This window comes from Equus caballus, chromosome 11 (genome assembly GCF_041296265.1).
Source record: "Equus caballus isolate H_3958 breed thoroughbred chromosome 11, TB-T2T, whole genome shotgun sequence".
Classification (NCBI taxonomy): Eukaryota; Metazoa; Chordata; class Mammalia; order Perissodactyla; family Equidae; genus Equus; species Equus caballus.
Genome location: NC_091694.1, coordinates 52,841,820 through 52,859,320, shown reverse-complemented (window position 1 = coordinate 52,859,320; position 17,501 = coordinate 52,841,820). Strand labels below are relative to the sequence as shown.

The 17,501-nt window shown below is 47.7% G+C and overlaps 1 protein-coding gene across 4 annotated transcripts in view; it reads left to right on the top strand.

The window, feature by feature from the left end:
- GAS7 (growth arrest specific 7) overlaps window positions 1–17,501 on the top strand; it is a 219,070-nt gene that overhangs the window by 74,546 nt on the left and 127,023 nt on the right. The gene's annotated exons all lie outside the window — the stretch shown is intronic.

The following is a 17,501-nucleotide window of genomic DNA, read 5'->3' as shown; positions in this document are numbered from 1 at the left end:
AGAGTTTGCTTCTTTCTTTCACTCCTTCTCCCAGCTGGGCCTCCACTGCCTCCTGGGAGGCAGGAACTGCAGCCAGAGACTGATGCCCGAGGATTCCTTCTTGTGAACTTTGTTCAGACTCTGAGGGTTAAGACAAACAGTCCTGTGAAACTCATGGTCTTTAAAGACTACTTTGGAAGTGATTGAGCTTGGGGAATTTGATAAATGGAAAAATCAAAGATGTCTGATTGGGGATTTGGGCTTCTGGGGGGTAGGAATGTAAATATAAATATATTAAATATATATCATATACAAATATATATACTTTTATATTGTATATATGGCATATGTATGATGTATGTATATATGGCAGGGAGTGGTTGGGGAGTGGAGTTTGGATTTGGATGTTGAATTTGAGATGTCAGTGGGCTGTGTCTCTGGAGAAGAATGTGGTTTATCACATGAACCTGAGTGGGGATTTGGGAGTCATCCACAAGGATGCAGATGAGGGACTGCACAAGGCTGACCCTGGGGTCATTGCCTACGTCAGTGAGTACCAGCCTGTCACCCATGGGTCATGGGTCATGCTCTCCTTGGTTGCATGGCTGCTGTTGTGTACTGCCTTCCTTTTTTTTTTAGATTTTTAATTTTTCCTTTTTCTCCCCAAAGCTCCCTGGTACATAGTTGTCTATTTTTAGTTGTGGGTCCTTCTAGTTGTGGCCTGTAGGACACCCCCTCAGTATGGCCTGACGAGCAGTGCCATGTCCGTGCCTAGGATCCGAACTGGCGAAACCCCGGGATGCTGAAGCGGAGCGTGCGGACTTAACCACTCGGCCACGGGCTGGCCCCTTTGGACTGCCTTCTATACCCTGGAAGAGAGAGCCAACAAAGAGATGTCCCACATTTGCAGGCTGGTTTGATGAACCCACCTGCCCATCACTCAGTCCGTGGGTTAAGCATGTGTTCCCACTTCTCTGCGGAGGCAGAGATCAGGGAGATGGGGCCACGAGCCAAGGAATGCCTGAAGCCCCCAGAGAGCCTGGCGGTGGTGAGGAGCAATTCTCCCTTAGAACTGCAGAGCGAGTGCAGCACTGCTCACGCCCTGGTTTTGACTCAGTGAAATGGATTTTGGACTCCTGGCCTCCAGAACTGTAGAGAACACATGTGTATTGTTTTAAGGCACCCCATGTGTGGTAATTTGTCGCAGCTGCCGTAAAGACTAATACTGTGGGCATTTGTCAGGCAGCCTGTCCAACATGTGCCTGTCAAGAAGCCCCTCAGGGAAAAAGTGATCCCTGGGCGAATAACTGTGGACCCTGAATGAAGGCACCTTCATTCACCACATTTTTACCGAGCACCTGTTGTGCACTAGGCCCTCTTCTAGGTGCTGGGCATTCGGAGCAAAGCCCTTGGCCCACCGCGTAGATTCCACTGGAGGAAGCAGACAGTAAAAACAAATAACTGTGATGTGGCATCAGCTAGTGAGGCTCTGTTTCCTCTCACAGAGCAGAGGGTCACAGGAGGGGCTGTGTTCGACGGGGTCGAGGAGGGGTCTTTGGTCGCTAACATTTGAACAGAGACCTGAATAACATGAGGGAGCAAGCCTGTGGGCATGCGAGGAAAGAGTGTTCTGGTGGGGGGAAGAGTAGACCCAGAGGTGGACGTGCACTTGGCCTCTCCGTGACATCTGGAGTAGAGGGCGGGAGGGCAGGGGTGAAGAGCCCGTTCAGGCCACGTGGACCTGGGCTCTTCCTCTGAGGAAGGTGGGGATCCACGGGTGAGGTTTGATTTGAAGCACGACATGATTTTTCTCTTTAATTGAGATAAAATTCACCTAATGTAAAGTTAACCATTAAAGTGTACAATTCACTGGCATTTAGTACCTTCACAATATTGTGTGACCTCCACCCTTTCATCACCCCCAAAGGGGACCTCGTACCCATTAAACAGTCACTGCCCATCCCCCCTCCCCCAACCCCCAGCCGCTGGCAGTCACCAGTCTGCTTTCAGCCTCTGTGGATTATATAGGTCATATCTGTCATGACATGACTTTTGATGCTTCTTTTGGAAGAGTCCCTCTGGCCGCTGGGTGGACAGTGAATGGGAGAGGTGGGGGCTGCAGTACACACCAGAAGAGCAGTCAGGTTCTTTCTGGTCCAGGAGAGAGAGGTGGTCGGCCTGTGCGGTGGCCGAGGGTGCAGGTAGCTGAGGAAGGTGTTGAGTAGGGTTCGGATTCAGGATGTGTTCCATCATCGCGTTAAGGCCTCTGTGAAGACTCGGTTTAATTCACCTTTGACAGTGCAACACCTTTTTTCAAGTAGCTATTCAACACGTTGCAGTGTTCCAGAATACACCAGGATGTAGTGGAAAGAGTATTGGTTTAGAACCCTGGAGAACCAAGTTCTGAGGTTACCACCTCATAGTTCAAGACGTCAGGCCAGTCGCTTCACATCTGGGCGCTCCGCATTCTCATCCAAAAGCTGAGGACATTAACTTGCTTCAAGAGTCCACAGCTCAGTGATTTTGTGCCCGAGGATGAATCACTGTCATTTGTGAAAATGCTCCAGCATCTGGGGAATTGGTGTCTTTGTGTCAGCACACCTGGATTTCTCCCCACCCCCCCAGGCTCTGAAAGCCAAGAGCAGGCTGTAGATAGGGCTGGCTAGCACCATCGAGTTGGAAAGTGGCCTGAAGTTCTTAGGCAAGATGAATTTCCGTGAAAGTTAGCCAACCTGAATGAGTCAGGTGTTGGAACCTGCCTTATTTCCCTCATGCCGGATTTTAAGGGACTGCCTGGAGGAGCATCCTCCGTTGTGGTGGTGAATTATGCTGTGTGTCTGTTGATTGTGAGGTATGTTGCAGAGATCTGTTCCTAATAATTCTGAAGTTTGCAGAGATTCGCTTTTGTGTATAAACCAGAGTAGACTCAAGGTTACCCCTATAAGCACACATTCTCATTGGTGTTGCATTCTGGTTTGTGTGTTTTCCTCATTTTCTATGCCGTAAACCTAAAAGCCTGTTTTTATTTTAAGCAAAAGTAATAACATGCGCGTGGTTAAAAGCAAAATCAGGGGCTGGCCCCGTGACCGAGTGGTTAAGTTCATGCGCCCCCTTCGGTGACCCAGGGTTTTGCCACTTTGGATCCTGGGAGCAGACATGGCATCGCTTGTCAGGCCACGCTGAGGTGGCATCCCACATGCCACAACTAGGACCCACAACTAAAAATATACAACTATATACTGGGGGGCTTTGGGGAGAAGAAGAAAAAAGAGGAAGATTGGCAACAGATGTTAGCTGAGGGCCAGTCTTACAAAAAAAAAAGAAAGAATATTAAAAAAACAACAAAAAAACCAAAACAAAATCAAATAGTACTAAGGGCTTAGAATCTAAAGCAACACGCTCGCTCCCCACTCCTCCCCTTCCCAGCCACATTTTATTTTATTCTCCTGGCAGTTACTTCCAAAATCTAAAATAAAATGCCTCGATGTTGTTTTATGATTTATTACCTTTCGCGCTATCCGTTGGTTCCCTGTCATGAAGGATGAGGCGTTATTGACGCTCTGCCCGCCTCCCTCCTTACCCTTCTCCCCAGATGTGAGAGTTCGTGTCTTGTTTTTGCTTCTATTAGCTGGGTCTTCGCTGACGCCTGGGTGGTAGGAACTGCGGCCAGAAACTGATACCCGGGAATTGCTTCTGAAGGACTTGGTTCGAACTGAGGGCTAGAATTAATGGCTCTCTGAAACTCGCAGTCTTTAAAGACTTGTTTTTCTTTTTTTCCCCGCTGTGTGTTCTCTGTGAACCCGTGGGAGGAATTTCTGTGGTGGTAGGGCAGGAATGGTTGTGCTTCCCTGAGCAGGTGGCTTATTTTATCTTACGGACACCGAGGACCATTTAGCCAAACACATTTCTCTCTTTGCGCTGGCTGCAAAGCTCCGTGCCAAATTTGGGGCACACCGCTTGTGCTGGAAGATTGGACTGAAGAGGTCCCTGACCTCACCCCGACTTCATCTTACTTTTTCTGCTCCTATTTCTCTTCGTTTAACTTGGCACTTTTGGTGTCTGGATCAGCGAAGACAGAGCATGGGGACTTCACAGATTCTGTCCTCTGCTCCTGATGGGCACGGAGAAGCTACGCTTCATGTTGAGCCCCCTGCATGCCACCAGCCCCCCCTTGCTCTGAAATAGGGCCACTGAACTTGACGTCCCTGCTCTGGGTTTTGTGCCCACTCTGCACGTTCCACTTCTTTCCTGCATGAGAAGCAACCGCTCCAGAAATAGGACGGCGTGGCAACGCGCCCCGTGTAATTAGGGATGATTTATGTCTCTGTTAGAGACCCTGGGCTGGGTGAGGATTTACCTCGAGTCCCTTCAGAGCACATCACCAAGCTGTGTGAAAAGATGCTTGGCAATTAGTGCCGTGTGGAGCCGCCCTCCGGCCTGGGCCTGCGCAGGTTTAATGAGAGTCAGCCAGTGGCCAAGGAACTTTCTGTTGGGACCCTTGCGTCTCCTTTTCCTGAGCCCCTCATTGCCTCAGCTTAGGGACTCAGAGTATCGGAATCTTAGAGCCAAGAAGGATGGTCGCCAGCAGCCAGTCTGCCTGGGGTCTTGTCCCCAGCCCTCCTTCCCTCCTTTGGACCACAACCCATCTCCCTGGTACCCCTAACAGAGCCACAGTTACGCTGGCTCACTAAATTATTCATCTTTTTTTTTGTTTGTTTTTGAAAGCAGCACAGCCTCCTCACCGCCCAGCGCACCCCCACCTGCTTTATATACTACAATTGTACCTGGTGCCTTTGCCCCTTCACCACGAGGTGAAGTCGCTCTGCTCCAGTTGAAGCCCCCAGGCCTCCTGGCGAGAGGACTGGTCTGCTCCTGGCACACGGCGCCTCAGGGTTTATTCCTTCCCTCCCTCCTTCTGAACACACTCCCTAATAGACTGATGCATTTCTTTATTTTCGATTGCTTTCTTTATGGGGGATCCTTAGGGACCTGCGGATTTCAGAACTGACAGGGCCTCAGAATGCAGCATGGCGTCCATTTCTCTGCAGTTGAGAGGACGGCAACATGAAACCTCTCCCAGGATGCCATCGTGGCCTTCGTTTCAGAGCCCAGCAGTGGCAGACTGGCTGCATCTGAGACCTGAAGGCCTGCTCAGTCAGTCCTCTTTGTGATGACGAAGGCTTCTGATCTGTTCGAGAAGGCTCTTCAGAAAGCCCCCTTCATTCATTCATTTAACACGATTCAGCGAACTTTTATTGAATTTCTTCAGTGTGCAAGGCATGTCTGCTGCGTGCTGTGGGCAGTGTGGACACCTAGTGCAGACACCTGGCTGTCTGTGTCCCAGGAGCTTACAAGTCATTGCCAGGCTGGGACAAGCATATGCCATGCTCCCTCGTAAACTTTCTATGACAAGTCTGTTGAGGTGGTGTTGGTGATAAGTGCCCCTCAAAAAAACACCTCGTCTGGTTCCTCATCAGTGACCCCATCTTTGGGGAGAGGGCTGTCGGCTTAGCATAAGTCGGGGTAGTTTGTGTGTACCGCCCTCCTGGGGACGCCAGGGTGAGCTCACTCTGCAAGCTGGGCGGGGGGAGGTCTCCTTGTTCTTGACTCTTCGTTTCTGATGGATTTTCCTTTTTGGGTTTTCCCCATGCATACCCGAACTTCTTGACTAACTCTTAAGAAACTAGGTGGGAACTACTAGTTTTCTCTTTGTTTGGAGGGAAAAAAAAACCCCCTTTCTTATTATTACTGAGTTTTACGGACCCTTAGCAGTACGTGCTGGTGCCCTATAGATGTCCTTTGTTAAATTGCCAGAATCGTTTAGTTACTGGGGAGCCACTCAAGGTTTTCCAGGTTGGTCTGGTGAATCCTTGTAGCTCCTAGGCCGCCTCTTCTTGCAGAGGCCTCTGGCACTGGGATCTCTTTGGCGTCTATGCTACGGCTCTTTCTGTGCCCCCCCCCCCCCCCCCCATCTCTCTTCTGGTTCTTTAAGCAGCCATGATTCAGTCCCAGGAGCCCGTGGCTGTGTAGTGTCTTCTAAGACTCCTTTTCCTCCTCACTGGAAATGTGAATGACCGAACCCAAGTCAGTCTGAGACCACGCCTGCCCCACAGCAGGATCTCTCAGGATTATTTCTTCCATATGCGACCCTTCAGGGTTTATTAACAAGCTTTGGCCTGAAATCAGAATTCTGCACTTAGCAGCGGTTCTTACTGATTCCCCCAGCTTTTGCAACCCAAGTTTATTCCCTTCTTGTGTCACGCTTAATTCCACACCTTTGACTTTAACTCCAGCTCCGTTACCACCCTCTCTGTCGGCTTAGAGAACCCAGAACAAACCCAGGGTCCTCACACTGTGTGGTAGCAGGCAGTGTGCCAGGGATTGCGAATGCTGTTAGAAAGCAAGGGAGATGTGACCCCTGCTCTCAGAGCCCCGGGGGACACGCAGAGACCCTGTTTATCCCCACAGGTGCGATCAGTGAGAGAGTACATGCATACTAGGCTCATTAGCTAATGACTGGACTGGGCTAGTATAATGCCAAAAATGTGAGTCATTCAGTTACAGGTGTGGACAACCACGAGCATGCTCCGTTGCCATGGGAACGTGAACACGCATTCTTCTCAAAGCAGAAAGGATTCTCTTCCACTCCTCTGAGATGTGGCTGTTTCCCACACTGTTCCCCTCCCTGAGGCTGCAGTGTGCTCCTCTCCCCATCCATTGTCACTCTCTCCTGGGTGGGTGTCCTGGCCCAGTGAATGCGGTGGAACCCCCCTTGCTACTTTGTAGGTGCAGCCAACATCCAGTCGTTAAGTGCCAGTGACCTAATGGTGAAGGAGGGGAAGCAGAAGACCGAATATTTTCTTGAGGCGAGGCAGTATGATGAGGTGATGAGAACTAGGCTTTCAAGTTGGACAGATTTGGCTCAAGTTTCCGCTCTGTCACTTAGGAGCTCTGTAAGCTTGGGAAAATATTTTCCTTCCTCTCCAGTGCCCGATAGGTAAATTGGGGTAATCCCTACTTTACCAGGCGGTGGGAAGGATTCTATGAAAGCATGTCAGAGGGCTTGGCGTGCCACTCAGTCAGTGATTGTTCTCTTTCATCCTGTCTCTCCGCAGCCCGGGGGACTGAGGTGTGGATGTTAAGGATCTGGAGAGGACAGCTAGGTGGCTGATGCCCCGAGACAGCTGTCTACGGTTCGGGACCCTGTGCTGTGGGCCCGGTCTGCCTTGGTCTGGTTGGGTGATGCGTCACACAGGGTTCTTTGGTTGCAAACATCAGAAACTGGTGCTGGCTGATGTAAGCAAAGTGGAATTTATTGCAAAGATACTGGAAGAATGGGCAGGAGGCTGGGGAAACCTCCTGAAGACAGAGAGAAAGCAAGGTGCTCAGTTGTGTGAGGCCAGGAAGTAGGGAGGACAGGAGCAATCTTAGAGCGGGAATAGTGTGGTCAGGTTTCTTGGCTGTGATGGGCGGACTCCACTCGTCTCCCCAAGTGTCCGTGGAGAGCATCCAGAGCAAGTGTGGGTTGCACACCTTCACCCTGTGAAAGAGGAGGGAGCCTCCTGGCGCCCCTTGGGGTTTGTAGCTGGAGGGGCTGGCACCTGGATTAAGAGCCTCACAGACAAGGTGCCCAGCGGGGACAAGGTAGTTCCCTAAAATAGGAGTGAGGTGCTATTAAGATATAGGGAGATGCTGCAGAGCAGCGTAAGCAACAAATGTCTGCTGCACTTTGGGCTTCTTTTCTGAAAATGAGAGACTTGAACAAATGATCTCAAAGGACCCTTTGGTTTCTGATGGGACTTCTCCACTGGGAAGAAATAGAATTAGCATTATTAGCCTTCTTAGTTTTACATTCTCCCCCGAAACCTCCAATATACGTAATTACATAACCAATATTCTCTAAAACCGACTTGATTTTTAATAAAATTTGTCTACAGAATATTATATTATAACAAATATATCTGCCATCTCTATTTTCAAAATCAACTTTACTGAGCTATAATTTATCATAAAATGGAGTTCACCCATTTTAAGTGTATAGGTCAGTGACTTGACAAATGCATACAGCCATGTGACTACCACTCTAATCAAGATATAGGACATCTTTCCAGAAAGTTCTCTCTGGCTCATTTGCATTGTTTCTCTCTTCCTACTCATCTCCTCATGTCACCTCTGATTTCCACCCTATATATTAGTTTTTCCTATTCTAGGATTTCATAGAAATGGATCATGCGTTATGTACTCTTGAATCTGGCTTCTTTAGCACAAAATAACGTCTCAGATTTATCCATATTGTTGTATCAATAGTTCATTCCTTTTCATTGCTAAGTAGAATTCCATTAGTTAAATATACTATAATTTGCTTATCCATTTGTCAATTGATAGACCTTTGGGTTATTTCCAGTTTTTAGCTATTATGAATAATTCTGCTGTGAACATTTGTATACAAGGCTTTTGGACATGTTTTTGTTTCTCTTGCGTAAATACCTAGCGATGAAATTGCTGGATCATATGATAAGTGTATGTTGAACTTTATAGGAAATGGCAAAACTATTTTCTGAAGCGGTTACCCCACCTTACTCATCTCTCACAGCCATCTGTGAGCTTCCACTTGTTCTAGCTCCTTGCCAACATTTTTTTAGCCATTCTACTTGTATGAAGTAGTTTCTCATTGTGCTTTTAACTTGTATTTTCCTGAGGATTAATGATGTTGAGCATTTTCATGTGCTTATCATCATCTCTGGATCTGACAAGTTATTAACATTTGCTAAGTGTCAATCAGAAATAACACATTACTTGGTATTCAGAAATCCCTGTGTGTTCCTCCAATTCGATTCCCTTTTCTCCTTCTCTCCCTGGAGGTGATCACTATTCTGTGGTTGGTGTATCTTTTCCATGGGCATGTTTAAAATTATTATTAGCATGTATGAATCCAAAATAGTCTTCACTCATGTCTTGTGTGTTTTTAAACTTACATGAAATGGGTCATAGCATAATTGCCTTTTTGCAATTCGCTTTTTTCACACATTGTGTTTTTGAGGTTTATCCTTGTTGATACACGTAGACCTATTTCTTTTTACCTGCTGTAGAGTTTTCTAGCATGTGCATATTTTACAGTTTATCCCTATTGGTGGACGTTTAGGTTATTAGGAACAATGCTGCAATGATTATCCTCGTGCATATCTCCTTGTGTACTTGTGTGAGTTTCTCTCCGGTGGCTGGTTACCTAAAAGGAGTGTATCTGGGCCTGAATATGTGCGTCTGGACTTTGCTAAATAGTGGCACAGTGTTTCAAAGAGGCTTTGCAAATACGTCTGTACTGCCACCAGCAGAGTATGAGAATTTCCATTTCCTTGCCAACACGTCAGACGTATTCGCTGTCTGAGGGTGTGAAATATTGCACCTTGGATTTCATTTGCATTGGCATTTCCTTCATTGCTGGGGAGGTTGTGCATACTTTCACATGTGTATTTACAGTTGTTTGCGTTTCCTGTCCTGTGAGTTTCCTGTTCATACTCTGCTCACTTTTCTGTCGTGCTGTGTTCTAATCATGGCTTTATCTTCTCGTTTTTTATGGTGTATTTTGTCCTATAGAAGTTTTGAATTGTCATCTCATCAACTTTTTTAATCTTTGACTTCATGGATTGCCCTTTTTATGTCTTATTTAAGAAAACTTTTTTCTGCTGAGGTCATAAGATGGTCTAAACTATTTTCCGAAAGTTTTCAAGTTTCGTGTTTGACATTTGGATCTCTGACCATCTGTAATTTCCTTCTACTCTTTGCTACAAGGTGGGGCCCAGTTCTGCTCTTTTTCTAACCAAGTCGCCCCTCATCCGTTACTTTTTATGTTTTAAAGAATCTGTCCTCTCCTCACTGATTTGATGGCCCCCTTTGCCGTATGTTTTCATACGTGTGAGGTCTCTTCCTGGGCTCACTCTTCTGTTTCATTGGTCTGTTTGTCTGTCTGTCTGCTCACTGTTTTAATTGTTATAACTTTTTAAGAAGTCTTACTCTCTGATGGAACAAATCCGCATTCTTCTTCAAACTTGTCTTGGGTGTTCTTGGCCCTTTACTATTTCGTGCGAATTCTATGGTCAACCCTTGAGTTTCTAGGAACAGCTCTGTGACGTTTTGTTGAAATGGCACTGCATTTTGAGATTAATTTGGGGAGAAAAAGCTCCTTAGCAATATTGAGCCTCCTGTCTAGAAACAAATTGTATCTGCCCATTTATTTAGGTCTTCTTTAGTGTATCTCAACACGGTTTTGTAACTTTCTTCATACAAGACTTGTGCTCTTCGGTTACATTTACTCGGCTGACGTAGTTTTGTTGCTATTGTGAATGGCATATTTAAAATTTTTTTCTTTTTAAATTTGATGTTTATTTTTATCAAAGTAATAGAATTTTAAAAAGTAGTGCATTCCCCTACCCCACTCAAGCCCTGAATCCTTTTCCTCAGAGGCCACTACTTTTAACTCTAGGGTTTTATTGCCATTTTTCTAAAAAATATATTTATAACGTTATTTCTTAGGCTCCACCTCCCCGCCATCACCTACTCCCAGTGTTACACGTTGTCTGTTGAACCTCTTCGTATAGAAGATTAAACCTGGCTGTCCTGCCATCACTCTACCCACCGCCCATGAGCACACATAACCTCTTTCCTCCCCCGACAAGGTAGTGATACCACAGTGTTTGGTTATGTCAGTCTAGTGTTTGCATTAGGTATGCCTGTGTAAATTAATTATAGCTGAGCTACTGATGGGTTTCTGCTTCTTTGATGGCACAGCTTTTAATTTCCCCTAGCCAATTAAAAAAAAAAGTAAGTAGATAAAAACAAAAACAATCGTTTTTCTGTTTGCTTGGTGTTCTCTGTCCCTTGTTCCAGTTCTTCCCCCAGACTCTTCACCAGACCTGTAAAATTTTCCCGAACACTGTCAACACGTGAAGTAATCTATCGGGTCTGTTTTTGCACTGGCAATAGAAGAGTCTGTTGCTCTTCAAGTTGATGGTCAGTTGCCATCGCTCCCTTTGCCTCTGTTTTGCTTTTGGCCATTTCGTGGGTCTCACATTTTCCTCTTTCTTGGTTTTCTCTCTTGTTTTCTTGGAGCACACCCTTCAGTAGCTTATTGGAAAGGAAATGGGTCTGATCTTAAAGCTGCAGTATATAAACGTTTGCCTAATTACCCTATTTTTGTTATGACTTGTCAACCTGTCCCCTAGGTATCCCAGAGTCCAGGAGCTCTGAACTTGTTTCCCTTGGGAGTTGGCCTAACATTTCCTGCCATTTGGGGAGGGGTAGGCACTTGGTGGCCAAGGGTAGAGATTGATCCAGAAAACTCTCTTCCACCTCCTTTTTAAACTCTCATCTCATTGATATCTTGTGCCAGTGAGTCTTTCTGAAGTTCTGCATTGTAAGTTGGCTTGTTTGTTGATAGCTCCCTTTGAAGATGTGTAGGTTTCAGCTTTCTCCTCTAAGTCATTACCATTTATCCATTTGTTTTCCATTGTCCAAAATTTTGTGGATGTGTCTCATTTATTGTCAATCCTTTTTTCTTTTTTTTCTCTTTGTGCCTTTCTTCCCCAGTCATTTCTAATGAGATTTCAGGAAAGCCTAGTCACAAACAACCTGTTTTTGTCAGCCATTTTTTAACCATAAGTATTATATTTTGTGATTGTTGCTGATATTTACATCTTGAACTTCTGTCTTATTAGTTCTGCTAGTTTGTAGAATTTCTTGGTTATTTTGGGTAGACAGTTATGTTGAATGAGCATGTCAGCGGTTTCTTCTTTTGCAATCCTCATATTTTTTCGTTTCTTTTCATTGTCTCACTGTGCTGTGGGTTCTCCAGTACAATGCTGAAAAGAAGCAATGGTGGTGAATAGCCTTTTCTTTTTCTTGACTTTAAAGGAAAAGCTTCCAGCGTTTTCCATTAAGTATGAAGTTTATTCTAATTTTTGATAGTTATAATTTATCAGACTAAGAAAATTCCCTTCTAGTTTGCAAGGAGTTTTAATCACAGAGGGGTGCTGAGTTTTGTCAGATGCTTTTTCTGCATCTAGATTATCCTGTTTTTTTCCTTAGAATCTTTAATGTGGAGAGTTTAACGAGTTTTCTGATGGTTTGCTATCCCTCCGTTCCTAGGATTTGCTAATGTGTGTTTAGGATTTTTACACTTATGCCCTGGGAGGTTAGGAGGTAGGCTTTTCATTCTTCTTGTATTCTTTTTCTTTGAAGGTCAGTGTCAGAGTGTTATAAAAGGAACTGTGTGTTTTTTTCGCTCTTTCTGGAAGGTATTGTGTAAGATGAGTGTTGTCCTTTCCTTAAAGGTTTAAAAAAAGTTTCAGTAAAACCACATAGACCCATTGTAGTTTTTTAAGGTAGATTTTAGACTGCTGGGTCAATTCCTTTGAAGGTTATAGATCTATGCAGGTTTTCTATTTCCTCTTGAGTCAATTTGGAAGTTTTAATTTTTCTGGAAAATGATCAGTGATAGGAGATAGGAAATAACCAGGCAGATCCAAGACTTGTGGGAAAATAGCAGCTTCAGCCGGTTCATGCTGCCAATACCTGGAAAGCAGAAGGGAGGAGATGGAAGTTAAAGCCTCCCAGAGTTTTGTATTATTCAGAAGGAGAAAAGAGCTATTGATTAACTTTATGCTTGAAGTCAAGTGCCCGTGTTAAAAATGTCAGTGTAACCACCTAACTGGTATAAATAGACTCTATGAATGCCAAGTTTGCGAGGATGGGAGGGAGGATAAAGCAAATGCAATCAATCCAGTAGGAGGCAAGACCAGAGGGAACAGAAAAAGCATAGAGAAAAGCCTTGTAAAGAGGAAGCGTGTCACGATGATGACCTTTAGGCAGCTCCTGCTCGGAGGAGGCCTTCCTGGACCCCTGGGTGTTTCCCGGAGCACTGCACACATCCGTCCATCCGTCCGTCCATCTGTCTGTCTGTCACTGCACCAGGACTGCCTGTCTGCCATCTTTCTCTCCTACAGGAGGTGGACTCAGGACGGAGCTAGATCATTTATCTGCTTCTTTTCAGTGCCTAACATAGAGTAGGTGCCCAATAAATGTTTGAATGAGCCTGGCGAACAAATAAGTAAGTGAACAGATGGGCAAATACATCCTGAAATGTTGTTCTGTCGGGTTCCATGGCCACTGGGAGACATTTTAATCTGCGATCGCCTTGGTTGGTCCGTGAGTCAGGGAACTGGGGAGGTAGCTGCAGCCTTGCCTTCAACTGGGGAAGAAAGTCAGTGTGAGATGCCTAAACTGACACCGCCTATAAATTCCTCAAGCGTCCATGTAGCTGTTAGTCGCTCAATCCGGACAGGTACCGTGTGCAGCGGTAAAATAGCCTGTCTTCTGCACAGGAGTGCTTCTCAAACATGAACATGCTCACGGTTCACCGGAGCTCTCGTTAGAACGCACATTCTGATGCGGGAGGTCTGGACAGTGGCCCGGATGCAGCGTTTCTAACAAGCTCAGTGCAACCGGTCCACGGACCATGCTTTATGTTGCAAGGCTTCAGTCTCTCACCTGTACTGGGGCTTTCCCTGGGTGCTCAGGGACAACAAGAAAGAGGCCCTGTACCTGGAGAATTGGCTCAAATGAAAACTGTTCTGACTTCTAGGATTGTTACCAGTGAACGTGAAAGATGCAAGCCCACAGTGGCTGGGGAGGGGTACCTCATGGCCTCAAACTGCATGTCACGAACAGACCCGTCTCCAGCTCTGTGCTGGCCCTGAGGTGGGGTGAGTTTGCGAGCTCCCTGCACAGTGATCAGGATCTTCTTCCCTTTCCTGTTTCTCAGGCTGAGCCGCACAGCCTGTTCAGACACGTCGCATCCTGGGAAGCCCTCGTCTTTGCAATTCACACGTCGCTTGTCACTGCTGTGCGGCCCTGCCAGACTTTATCTATGCAATCAAAATCTCGTTTTCTTGCCTCGTTCCTGTGACCTTTCGCCTAGCTGTTGCTCTGGTCCCCGGATGGGGAGGGCCTCCTCTTACAGTTCATTGTGCTGCCTGCCCTGGGGGAGACAGGTGGCCTTACTGTGTACCCTCGGAATTATGACATGGGCTGGAGATGATGACGTTCGGACACAGACTTTCTTCTTTCTTTTCTGCCCCTGTTTTTAGAGAGATGACAAAACCAGTGAGCAGTGCCCCAAATTAAACCGCTAATGCACCCACCCTGGCACCAGACTGACCACGGGTGCCGGCCCGTCCCCGAGCCTCTTTCCCTGGCTCTCCCCATCACGTCTCAGAAACAGTGCCGGCAAGTGGTCTGTTCTATTTTTTCACCTTATGTTCCTATCGACTCTGTTGGATTGGAGAGGCTTGTGGACAGAAAGATCATTCTATCAATAAGCGGTGGATCCTGGGGTTTCTATGGCGTGGTCTGCCTCCAGGGTTTTACAGAAAGTCTATTTCAAACCAGAAGAACCTTTTACCCAGTGGGAACATCTGAAGCTGGACTGTCTTTCTGGGCTGTCCCCAGCCCAGTGCTTCTCCAATGCACTCCTGGACTCGGCGAGCTTCATCCTCCTGCGTTCCCTAGGATGGGCAGAGGTGACGCAGCCCCGAGCGAAGGCCCTGGGCGCCACCCCAGCTCTTCATCACCTCCTCTGCACCTGCTGTGGGATGGACCGCAGTGGGAGCGGGGCCGTGGGCAGGGGCCTGCGTGCTGGCTTTGTGTTCTGGGGCCCCAGCCTTTGCTTATTTCTGAACCTTGGCTATACAAACAAATGGGCCAGGTGGTGTCCGGGCCAGGCAGTAGCAGCACCTGTGAGGCAGGTGGAGGCGCCTTCCTCAGGGCCAAGGAAACGGGACAGCAGCCGTGGTGGCTTCACGTTAGAATCCCCTTGCAAGCTGGAAAGGCAGTGGATCTCCAGGTCTGTCCTCCAGAGACCCTGTTTCGTGGGTCGGGGGATTCCTGGGCTGCAGGGCAATTTTAGAGCTCCCGGGTGATCTCCTGGGCAGCCAGAGTTGAAAACCACTGCGTCAGAGAATATGGGGAAGGTGACAACATTTCTCCTCCTCCCATCGGAAGCAACTTCAGTACGGCCTTCTTGATTTTTCAAGAGATGATTGAAGTCTTTATTTTCCTGGGAAGTTTCCTGGCTTTTATACATTGGCAACTAAGTAGAACATTTTTCAAACGTCCATGTGCCAGGTAAAGCCAGAGGCTGGACTCACCCCTGGTCCAGGTTGCAGTCCCTGGCCCATGTGCTGAGTAAGCCCTCGCCTCTCTGACATGAGCTCCCATTGGACAGGGCTCCACCTGGCTGGCTGTTCTGCGCACACGTGGGTGGTGGGTGCGCACGCCCGCCTTCACACACCGTGCCCGCGGCCCTTTCCTGTTCTGGTTCTGGCCCCAGACTCTGAGCCCAGCTCTGTAAAATGTGTTACTGACCACAGACCCTGGCTGGTTCCCATTGTCCTGCAACAAGCCTGTGGGCTATGTTTTATTTTTGGTCCCATTTCTCAGATGTGGAAAGTTACTTCACCAAGGGCTTGAACCCGGGTCTGTTTGCCTTATAATCCCAAGCTTTCAACCGCCCACTGTCTTTCTCTGCTTGGAGTTCTCTGGTGCCCTTCTGGCCTACTGCCCAGCAATACCCCACTGGATGCCTCTGTGTGGGACCCTCTGACTCTGACTGGGTGACTGCTCAGAGCCTCTGGTTGGCCGGACCAGAGGGTTGTGTGGTGTTGGGTAGGGATGGGGAAGTGGGAATCCGGAATGTAGTCCCCTGTTTTGGAGAAATGGCATATTTCTGCCTTCTGTATGCTTTCGCCCTACCCCCACTTCCCAGATTATGGCCTCCCCGTGAGAGAGCCTCTGCCCCTCTCTCGCTAACCGCCTCTTGATTTTGGAACTTGGCCAGAGCGACAGTGTCTTTGCTGGTATTTTCTCTTTCTCCAAGGCCAGGCCAGTAGCCTGACCGGCTGAATGGAGCTTATGGAAGCAGAAACTGGGAATGAAGGGAGAGCAGGGAGCAGGCTGGGAACTGACGGGGCAGCTGGTCCAGGTTGGCAGTGGATGGCCGCATGACTCCTGGGACAGCACGGCCACAGAGGCTGGAGAACAAATGAGAGTGAGTGGGGGAGGAAGGAGCTGGAAGACGCCTTGGGCCATGGGATGGGGCGTGGGGTCCACAGGAAGCCGGGGGCCCCTGCTTCCCTGCTGCCTGCCTGGTGAGCTGGACAGGCAGGTCCATATAGCGCACGTGGTATGGTGTAGCATTTCCCAAAGCACTGTGTGGAGATGGGTGTAGGGGCCCGTGGGCAAGGCTTTCAGACCCATGAATCACAAAAGGAAGAGGGTTTTCCTTTTGCAGTTCTCTCTCGGTGCTCCCCATTCTGTGACGGAGGAAGTTTCAGGTGGTGCTGGGTGAGGACCGACCTCGTCAGGATGGATAGAGGTATCCAGCTAGGGTTGAATAGCATCGCTTGGTTTTTTATTGTGGTGGTTTTTGTGCCTACTGTATATTTCTGGCAAATGTTAGTAGTTTTCCATTCAGAGAATACTATAACATTTCCTGAGAAATAAGGTTTTTTTTTAAAAAAGTAAACAAGTGTGTAAATTGAAAATATTAAGTAAATGGGAAAAAGAGTAGTATGATATGATACTGAAAACAATAATGGTGGTCAGTGAAAGACAGGCTCCCAGGAGAAGCTGGGTGTAAGAGTTCAAGGTCCATAACCAGAGTTCACGCCCATCACAGTGGGACCTGGGGCGAGTCATTTCATGCCTCTAAGCTATGGCTGACTCCACTGTAAAGCATGAATATTAATATTAAATGAGCTCATGCATGTCATATGCTTGGCCCAATGCCTGACACAAAGTAAGTGGCAGTTATTGTATGAAATGTTCATCAACTTGAAACACTACTATTGGAGGCCAGTGTTCCTGGGAGTGGTGCTAACAACGAGCACAGGCCAGCCGTGGACCAGCATGCTTTGTGAGGGAGTGAGCTCTCTGTCAACACAAGTGTTTCAGAGCCTTGTCGCCTGCCTCGGATTCGGTGGCAGGAATCAGTCGCTGAATGAACCAGGCAGCAGGGGAGGTTCCTTCTAACAAGTATTCTGTAGCCAGCGTGCGGTTAACACAGCAGGTCCGAGACCGCTCCCCTTGCACGGGCTTGCTTGCAGTGTTGGCCCTTGGCTGGTGTCTGGGAATGTGAATTTTGGGAGAGTTCCCGCTGTTTCCTAAATGGTAGGGGTGGCTTTTATTCAAACAATAGGGTTTCTGCTGAACACCTGCTTTCTTTCTGGGAGTCTGCACTGTCGGTGCCTGTCAGGCAGGGGGTGCCTACGTGACCAGCCCCCAGCGAAACCCCTGAGCACTGAGTCTGTGAGCTTCCCCGGCAGTCAGCACGTCCCACCGCTGTCACTGCCCACTGCGGAGGGATCGAGTGCACCCCGTGGGGCTGCCTTGGGACAGGACTGCTGGGGCTTGTGCCTGTTTCCTCAGGACCCCATCCCAGGCACTTTTCCACTCTGTTGACCTTGCCCTGT